The sequence below is a fragment of the Pan paniscus genome, chromosome 4 (assembly GCF_029289425.2).
Source record: "Pan paniscus chromosome 4, NHGRI_mPanPan1-v2.0_pri, whole genome shotgun sequence".
Lineage (NCBI taxonomy): Eukaryota > Metazoa > Chordata > Mammalia > Primates > Hominidae > Pan > Pan paniscus.
This window is the reverse complement of record NC_073253.2, coordinates 33,341,912-33,351,071: the sequence shown is the minus strand read 5'-3', so window position 1 is coordinate 33,351,071 and position 9,160 is coordinate 33,341,912.

The window sequence follows — 9,160 nt, the reverse complement described above, 5'->3', positions numbered from 1 at the left end:
ACTGTTTCTCCAAGCCATCACAGCTGATATCTCCTGGTGCTATCCCCAAACCGCCACTCTTAACTCTTGAAGTAAATAAATAATCTTTGTTGACAGGACTATGTTGAACCTCCTTAGGCACTCTAATTAGATGTCCCAGGTCCTCCCAATTCTTAGACCTTTAATACCTGTTTTCCTCCTTCTCTTATTCCGTTTAGTTTTTCAATTCATACAAAACCGTATCCAGGCCATCACCCATAATTCTAAATGACAAATGTTTCTTCTAACAGTCCCACAATATCACATCTTACCACAAAATCTTCCTTCAGCTTAATCTCTCCCACTCTAGGTTCCCACGCCGCCCCTAATCCTGCTCGAAGCAGCCCTGAGAAACATCGCCCATTATCTCTCCATACCACCCCCAAAATTTTTCACCATCCCAACACTTTACCACTATTTCGTTTTATTTTTCTTATTAATATAAGAAGACAGGAATGTCAGGCCTCTGAGCCCAAGCTAAGCCATCATATCCCCCGTGACCTGCACGTACACACCCAGATGGCTGGTTCCTGCCTTAACTGATGACATTCCACCACAAAAGAAGTGAAAATGTCCTGTTCCTGCCTTAACTGATGACATTGTCTTGTGAAATTCCTTCTCCTGGCTCATCCCGGCTCAAAAGCTCCCCTAACTGAGCACCTTGTGACCCCCGCTCTGCCCGCCAGAGAACAACCCCCCTTTGACTGTAATTTTCCTTTACCTACCCAAATCCTATAAAATGGCCCCACCCCTATCTCCCTTTGCTGAGTCTCTTTTCGGACTCAGCCCACCTGCACTCAGGTGAAATAAACAGCTTTATTGCTCACACAAAGCCTGTTTGGTGGTCTCTTCACACGGACGCGAGTGAAACTCAGGGTTCCAAAGTGCTGGGATTACAGGTGTGAGCCACTGCATGCCGCCCTTGGTATTATTTTCTACCTTCCTCATCACCATCTTTTTCTTAATCCTCTACATTCATTTAGACTTTTTGGTTCTTGGCTCATTGTCTTTCAACCTCACCCTAAGGCCTCCATGAATGACCCTTCCACTACTTTACTCTCACAGTTCTGTGCCTATTCAATAGTTAGGGCCTTTACTGCCTCTCTATATCGGCAACTCAGCTTGGATTGATCTCTGAGCTTTGTGCCCAACTGGAACAAACTGATATATCTGTAATTTCACACATCAGTCTCCTCCTCTCCAAACATGTCCTCCTATTCTGCTAGTTATCACTATTTCTTTTTTCTTTTCTTTTTTTTTTGAGATGGAGTCTCACTCTGTCACCAGGCTGGAGTGCAGTGGCGCGATCTTGGCTCACTGCAAACTCTGCCTCCCGAGTTCAAAGGATTCTCCTGCCTCAGCCTCCCAAGTAGCTGGGATTACAGGCGCCCGCCACAATGCCCAGCTAATTTATATATTTTTAGTATAGATGGGGTTTCACCATTTTGGTCAAGCTGGTCTCAAACTCCTGAGCTCAGGCAATCTGCCCACTTCGGCCTCCCAAAGTGCTGGGATTACAGGCGTGAGCCACCACGCCCAGCCTCATCTCCCTTTTATACTCTTTCTCCCAACCAGAATGAGTGGTACTGGGAAAAACAGTCACATAAAATTTAGGAATTAGGACCTCCACAAACAGAGGAATCCAGTCTTAGCTATACTCTCAAATCCTATGTATCTGTTCTCAGCTTCTCCTCTTTCAAATCTATTTTAAAAGTTTACTTGTTTTCTAAGCCCCTCTCCTCACTTTTATTTTATTTTTTTAATTTCAATAGGTTTTGGAAGAACAGGTGGTGTTTGGTTACAAGGATAAATTCCGTAGTGGATTTCTGACATTTTGGTGCACCCATCACCCTCTTCCCCACTTTTAGAAAATGGCTGTGCTTGGCCGGGCACGGTGTCTCACGCCTGTAATCCCAGCACTTTCGGAGGCCAAGGTGGGCGGATTGCCTGACCTCAGGAGTTCGCGACCAGCCTGGGCAACAAGATGAAACCCCGTCTCTACTAAAATACAAAAAAATTAGCCGGGCGTGATGGCGGGCCCTGGTATCTTGGGAGGCTGAGGCAGGAGAACTGCTTGAACCTGGGAGGCAGAAGTTGCAGTGAGCCGAGACTGCACCACTGCACTCCAGCCTGGGCGACAGAGTAAGACTCAGTCTCAAAAAAAAAAAAAAAAAAAAAAAAAGGAAAATGGCTGTGCTTACTTCCTATGTTACAGAGAAAGTGGAAGCTATCAGAAATGAAGTTTCCTCAATCCTTTCTCTCTGGCATTTCTTTCCTGTCAAACACAAAGCATCTATTTCCAGCACATCTTTCTCCTTTGCCCTTCTTCCAGTTAATACAACTAAGTACTTGGGACTCACCCTGTGTCTCTTCAGGGGCTGTGTTGTCTCAATTATCTCCTCTTTTCTTCTGGTTCTTGTGCTTGGCCTACAAACTGGATCAAAGTCACACCCATTTAAAATGTGAAATACAAAATTACCCCCCCCACACTCCTTGGCTCTTATTCTTCCCTACCTGCTACCCCTTTTCCTTCTCTTCATAGAAAACTTGAAGTCTCCACTTCCTTGCCACTCTGAACATTTTGTTGTTTTTATTTTATTTTATTTTTTGAGATGGAGTCTTGATCCGTCAGCCAGGCTGGAGTGCAGTGGCGCGATCTTGGCTCACTGCAACCTCCACCTCCCAGGTTCAAGCTATTCTCCTGCCTCAGCCTCCCGAGTAGTTGGGATTATAGGCACCTGCCACAACACCCGGCAAATTTTTGTATTTTAAGTAGAGACGGGGTTTCACCATATTGGCCAGGATGGTCTCGAACTCCTTACCTCATGATCTGCCCACCTCGACCTCCCAAAGCACTGGGATTACAGGTGTGAGCCACTGTGCCAGGGCTACTTATTCTTTTAGAGAGGCATCCGCCATCATAACACCCAAACTGCTTTTGCTAAGGTCGTCAGTGTCTTCTTAATTTCCAAAGCCAGTGGTTGCTTCTTAGCACTTATCTTCCTTGATTTTCTTTGCTTTATTTTTGACAGTTAACCACTCTCAGGAAAATTCTCTTCTTGGTTTCTTATGATACTAGTCTTTCCTCATGCCCCTCCTAATTCTAAAAGAATCTTTAGAATTTGAACATCTTTTCAAATATTGATGTTCCCTAAGATTTCACCCCCAGGTCTCTTCTTCTCTCACTCTATGTACTCTCCCCAGAATAGCCTCTTCTGTGACCAGAACTGCAATCACCTGTAAATCAATGACACCCAAATACAGGGACTGACTTGTTCTGAGGGGGTTAGAATCTAAAGTCAGCGTGAAAGGCAAAAATAAAACCGAGTTAAAATTATCTTTGAAAATCTTTAAAATTTCCTCTAAAATACTGTATACACGATTTTGAATGTATATACTATCAATCAAGAAATCCTACACAGCCAGTTTTCCTCCGCTATTGGAACAGAAGGTTGTTTCTTTAGTTAAACGCCAGATGAAGTTGTTGGCTTGCATTTAGCGGCCATGTTATAAGAAAAATATGTTTTTGTTTTTTGCCAAATGCATATAGTAGAGTTAATATAAGTTAACTAAGCACAGGAGATAACTTCACTGTATATATTTTCAGCTTGACCTCTTCCATGAGCTCTGGACTTATACACTAAACAACTGTCTACTGGATATCTCCTTTTGGATATTCCAATCCAGATTGTTTTAATTATATTTCTGAAAGCTGAAGAAATGAGATACCCACATTCCATTTAGCAAAGGCATTTATTGAAAGGATACAGGGATGTGACATGGGTGCAGCACACAGGCAAAGTGTTTTCATAACATCTTGACTGTTGCCCTTATTCCAGGCAGATGTCCTCTAGCACTGTCCAGCTGCCTATACCCCAGTCTTCCCGCCTGGGGCCTTAGGCAGCTTCAGATTTGTGGAATCTCTAGGCCGAGCATTACACAAGCCGATAACCTCAGTCTGAATGGCCTTAATGAGACTAATGGAATTCATAAGGATCTGGGAAGGCATTGCAGTTCTTTATTTGTGTCTTTTCAAGTGCTATACTTCACCTATTGGCTGTTACATCACTCTCTGGACCATCTTCATGAGGACCTTATGACCAATTAGCCAAGTGAAATCCCAGCATTTCCCCATTTACCACACTGAACATCTGACTTTTACACACAGCATGTGTATTATGTATATTAAGAACCAATATCAGAGATAAGTCTATGAGGTGATGCATGTTACCTCCTCTTTATCACACCCATCAAACAGCATAAAGAATTAAAACCATCATAGTATTAAACAGTTAAACATTACATAAAAAATGTAGCAATACTCCTAACTGTGGGCAGCCTCACTCCAAATTCAGCATTCTGACAGCATGTAATTTTAATGGGACTGGACAGTTTTCATGGTATCCTCTTTCTTCCCTGTCGTTATTCACGACTCATTGTATGCCTGCTTTGTATATATATATAGAAGGATGTTTCTTTCCATCTTTCTACTATCTATCCCTTCATATTTATACGATCAGCCCCTCATATGAGGAAGTCTGAACCACAAAGGGGCATTCTCCATGGCCAACTCTGGACTGCAGAAGGTAGACACTGCCCATCTGGAATGTCCCATTATCATCCTTTGCTGGCATTACATTTTGGCTTTTTTCCCTTTGAAGTTGACCTCTTTTCCTCCATTGTTACTCCCTTTACAGAACAATAGGATACAATTTATACCCAGATGACAATCCTTTCTTTCTGTCCAAACATAGTAAAGATTATAAATAATTTGTTGTCATTTAAAACCACAGATATAAATTTTAATTTTTAAATTGAAGTTAACATTTTTATTATAAAATTTTTATTTTTAGTATTTTATTTCTTTATTTTTAATTTTAATTTTTATTATAAAATCATATCAGTGATAATACATTATTTTGCTTAACTCAAATACCAAAAACATATGAAGAAAAAAAAAAAATCACCCATGATCACCTGAAGTTAGAATTTGAGACCAGCCTGGCCAACATGGTAAAACCCTATCTCTATTAAAAATACATAAAATTAGCCAGGCATGTTGGTGGGCACCTCTAATCCCAGCTACTCGGGAGACTGAGGGATAAGAATCGCCTGAACCTGGGAGGTGGAGGTTGCAGTGAGTTAAGATCACTCCACTGCACTGTAGCCTGGGCAACAGAGCGAGACTCTGTCTTAAAAAAAAAAAAAAAAAAAATCACCCAAGATCTTCCTACCTAGAGGTCACCATGATTAATTTCTGATTATAACCTTTTACTGTTTTTCTACAAGACAATCAATGAGGTAATTCTTTAACACTCTGTTTTGTACCTAGTCATCTTTCCTTGTTAGAAAATACAGATTACACAATCACAGTAACGATTGTTGGTATGATTTCATTGTCTCTAGGTATCAATCCCTTAAATTAAAAAATGTATATATTTTGGTTTCCACAGCCCTGCAAAGCTGGGATTATTACCAATTCCACTTCATAGAAATATAGATCCTGAGGTTCAGAGAAAGTAAGTGACTGCCCAACATTTACATACCATGGAGGCGACAGGACTAAAGCTTGCCCTATGACTTCTTGACTTCAAATTGGTGCCCTTTCCACAGTATGTCTCTTGTCTCACTAATGAGATAATGCAGATGAAGGGGCTGGGCAAGTGCATATTATTGTTATTGCCTCAGGAGGCAACTCCTGATTTGATCTGAATCTAGAGCAGCTTCCTGAATTAAATCTGCCCAGAGGCTCCCAGGTTTGCAGACTAAACTTGTCTTTATGCAAAATATCATTATAACACACTAATATCAATATGCAGTTGAATCCTATAATCATAATTAATTCCTGATTAGTAAACATAGCCACACAACATTTAAGGAAACAGATCATTATGAAACAAGGACATTCAAGCCCTTACTAACAAAAGATGGACCCTGGGGCATGTGCATTGATCTTATCTCATTACCCCTGTGGTATTTTCTTTGCTGGATGGTGAGTGGAAAGTCCAGTACGAAAGAATATCTTGATGCATGGTACTGGGGAGTCTATCCTGGGGCCCAGAATGCACAGTGTGTTTGAACCAAACTTCTGAAGAATTTATGAGATTCTGCGTTCTTTTACTGTCTAGATTATTTTCCACCAACTGCTTTCCAAATCAGTGAATTATGGATACAGCGTGCTGCAAATATCCTGTTGGACTCTTCTTTTCTGCATTGTCCAAATGTGTTATACATTCTTCTATCACAGTTTGCTATTGATCTACTTTATCATTTACTTCTTCTTGAGCCTTTCACCATCTTTCACCATTCTTCATTCAAGGTCCCTTTGGTCAAGATTTGGCTCATTTTCCCACGCCTGTGCCTACAAAGACCCTGGACTGCCCTTCCCTTCAGTGGTCCTGGACACTTCAGTGAGGATTAGGACTGAAAAGCCACAGGGGTGTAAATTGCCAGGCCCTTATTAAAAGATAATTTCAGAAAAGGGTGAAATCATGACTTTCATACAGATATACCAATGAACATGTTTAAAAATTCATTTTACTCATATGAACCAGGCAAAATGGGATAGAACTGGTTTTTCCACTGGAGGGGTGGGGCAGCCAATTCAAATCACTACCAGACAGGATATAATTTACATATTTACCAATAACCTACAACTTAGCTCAATTGTAACAAATGTACCACACTAATGCAAGATGTTAATAAAAGGTAAAACTATGAGTCGGTTGCAGATAGATAGAGAGATAGATAGATAGTAATTATCCATAATATCTGCTCAATTTTCTGGAAACATAAACATTTTCTACAAAGTAAAGTCTATTAATTTAAAATAGTGATATGATACTGCCAAAAAAAAGGGTCTATATCACAGTGAAGTTGAGAGAACTGATAACAGTAACAGCAGGGTGATTCAAGCTCTCCCTTACACCTTATTGTTGCCTTTAATACATATGAAGTACATATATGTTTTGGGGGTTTTGTTTTATTTTTATATTTTTAATAATTTTTGAGGTATAATTTATATACAATAAAATGCTCCCAAATTAAGTCTACAGTTCAATGTATTTTGATAAATGCATACACCCCATATGCTACCATGGTCTGAATGTCTTTCCCCAAAATGAGATCTTAATCCCCAAGGTGATGGTACTAGGAGACAGGGCTTTTCAACAAACTCAGAACCAGGTCCTCACTAGACACCAAGTCTGCTAGTGCCCTGATCTTGGACTTTCCAGCTTTCATATCTGTGAGACATACATTTCTGCTGTTTATAAGTCACCCAGTTTATGGTATTTTGTTATAGCAGCCCGAATAGACTAAGACAACATGTAACCATGGCCACAATCAAAATATTTTCATTATCCCAAAATGTTACCTCATACCCTGTGTAGTTAATCCTGTCTCCAATCCTCAGCCCTTAGCAACTACTCATTTATTCTAGATTAGCCACTCTAGATTAGCTTTGCCAGTTCTAGAAAATGGTATCATACAGTATGTATATGTCTGGCTTCTTTTGCTCAGCATGATGTTTTGAGATTAATTCATGTGTTGCATTTAGCAGTAATTAGTTTCTTCTTACCGCTGAGTAGTCTTCCATTGTATGAACATACTGTACCACAATTTGCTTCCCATTCATCTGGAAGGACGTTCAGATTGCTTTCAGCTTTGGCTCTTATGAATAATGCTTCTATGAATAATCACATACAAGTATTTTTGTGGATATATATATTTATTTCTCTTGAGTAAATATCTAGGAGTAGATATACATTTTGTGATCAATATGAAAATAAAAATTGTATTCTACTAGATATACATTTTGTGATCAATATGAAAATAAAAATTGTATTCTACTAGATATACATTTTGTGATCAATATGAAAATAAAAATTGTATTCTACTAGATATACATTTTGTGATCAATATGAAAATAAAAATTGTATACTACTAATATTCTATATTGATCACATTCCTTAGCTTAGAGCTTGACTTAGTTGATGATTCTAATTTAGAAACATTTTTGTTTCTGAATTTGGTTATTTTTATGTAATTAAACATGTTTGAAAATTATACGTTTTATTTGATTTTTTTTTTTTTTTTTGAGACAGAGTCTCGCTCTGTTGCCCAGGCTGGAGTACAGTGGCACGATCTTGGCTCACGGCATGCTCCGCCTCCCGGGTTCATGCCATTCTTCTGCCTCAGCCTCCCGAGTAGCTGGGACTACAAGGGCCCGCCACCATGCCTGGCTAATTTTTTGTATTTTTAGTAGAGACGGGGTTTCACCATGTTAGCCAGGATGGTCTCGATCTCCTGACCTTGTGATCCACCCTCCTCGGCCTCCCAAAGTGCTGGGATTACAGGCGTGAGCCACTGCGCCCGGCCTTATTTGATTTTTAGTAGTATACATATAATTACAGTATATAAAATTGGAGACTGTGACTTGAGACTTCAGATTCGAATATTTGTATGGAAACAGCAATGGAGAATTGTCATATTTTAATGACAATCTATAGTTATTTAATTATCTGTGCTGCCTTAGAAACATTAAAAAGGCCAGGTGTGGTGGCTCACGCCTATAACCCCAGCACTTTGGGAGGCCAAGGCGGTTGGATCTCTTGAGGTCAGGAGTTCAAGATCAGCCTGTTCAACATGGTGAAACCCCCTCTCTGCTAAAAATAAAAAAAATTAGCTGGGCATGGTGGCGTGCACCTGTAATTCCAGCTACTCGGGAGGCTGAGGCATGAGAATCACTGGAACCTGGGAGACAGAGGTTGCAGTGAGCCCAGATGGTGTCACTGCAGTCCAGCCTGGGCGACAGAGCGAGACTCCATGTCAAAAAAATAAAATAAAATAAAATAAAATAAAATAAAATAAAATAAAACATTTAAAGTCCCAAGGTTACTGAGAATTATTTGTAAAGGTTTTGATGTTAGCAAAGGATAAAGATAACGTAGAATTGCAGCAGTGATGTCCTATAGCTAAGAATGCGTGGCAATGAGGCTGGCGCAGTGGCTCACGCCTGTAATCCCAGCACTTTGGGAGGCCGAGGCAGGCAGATCATGAGGTCAGGAGTTCAAGACCAGCCTGACTGACATGGTGAAACCCCGTCTCTACTAAAAATACAATAATTAGCCAGGCGTGGTGG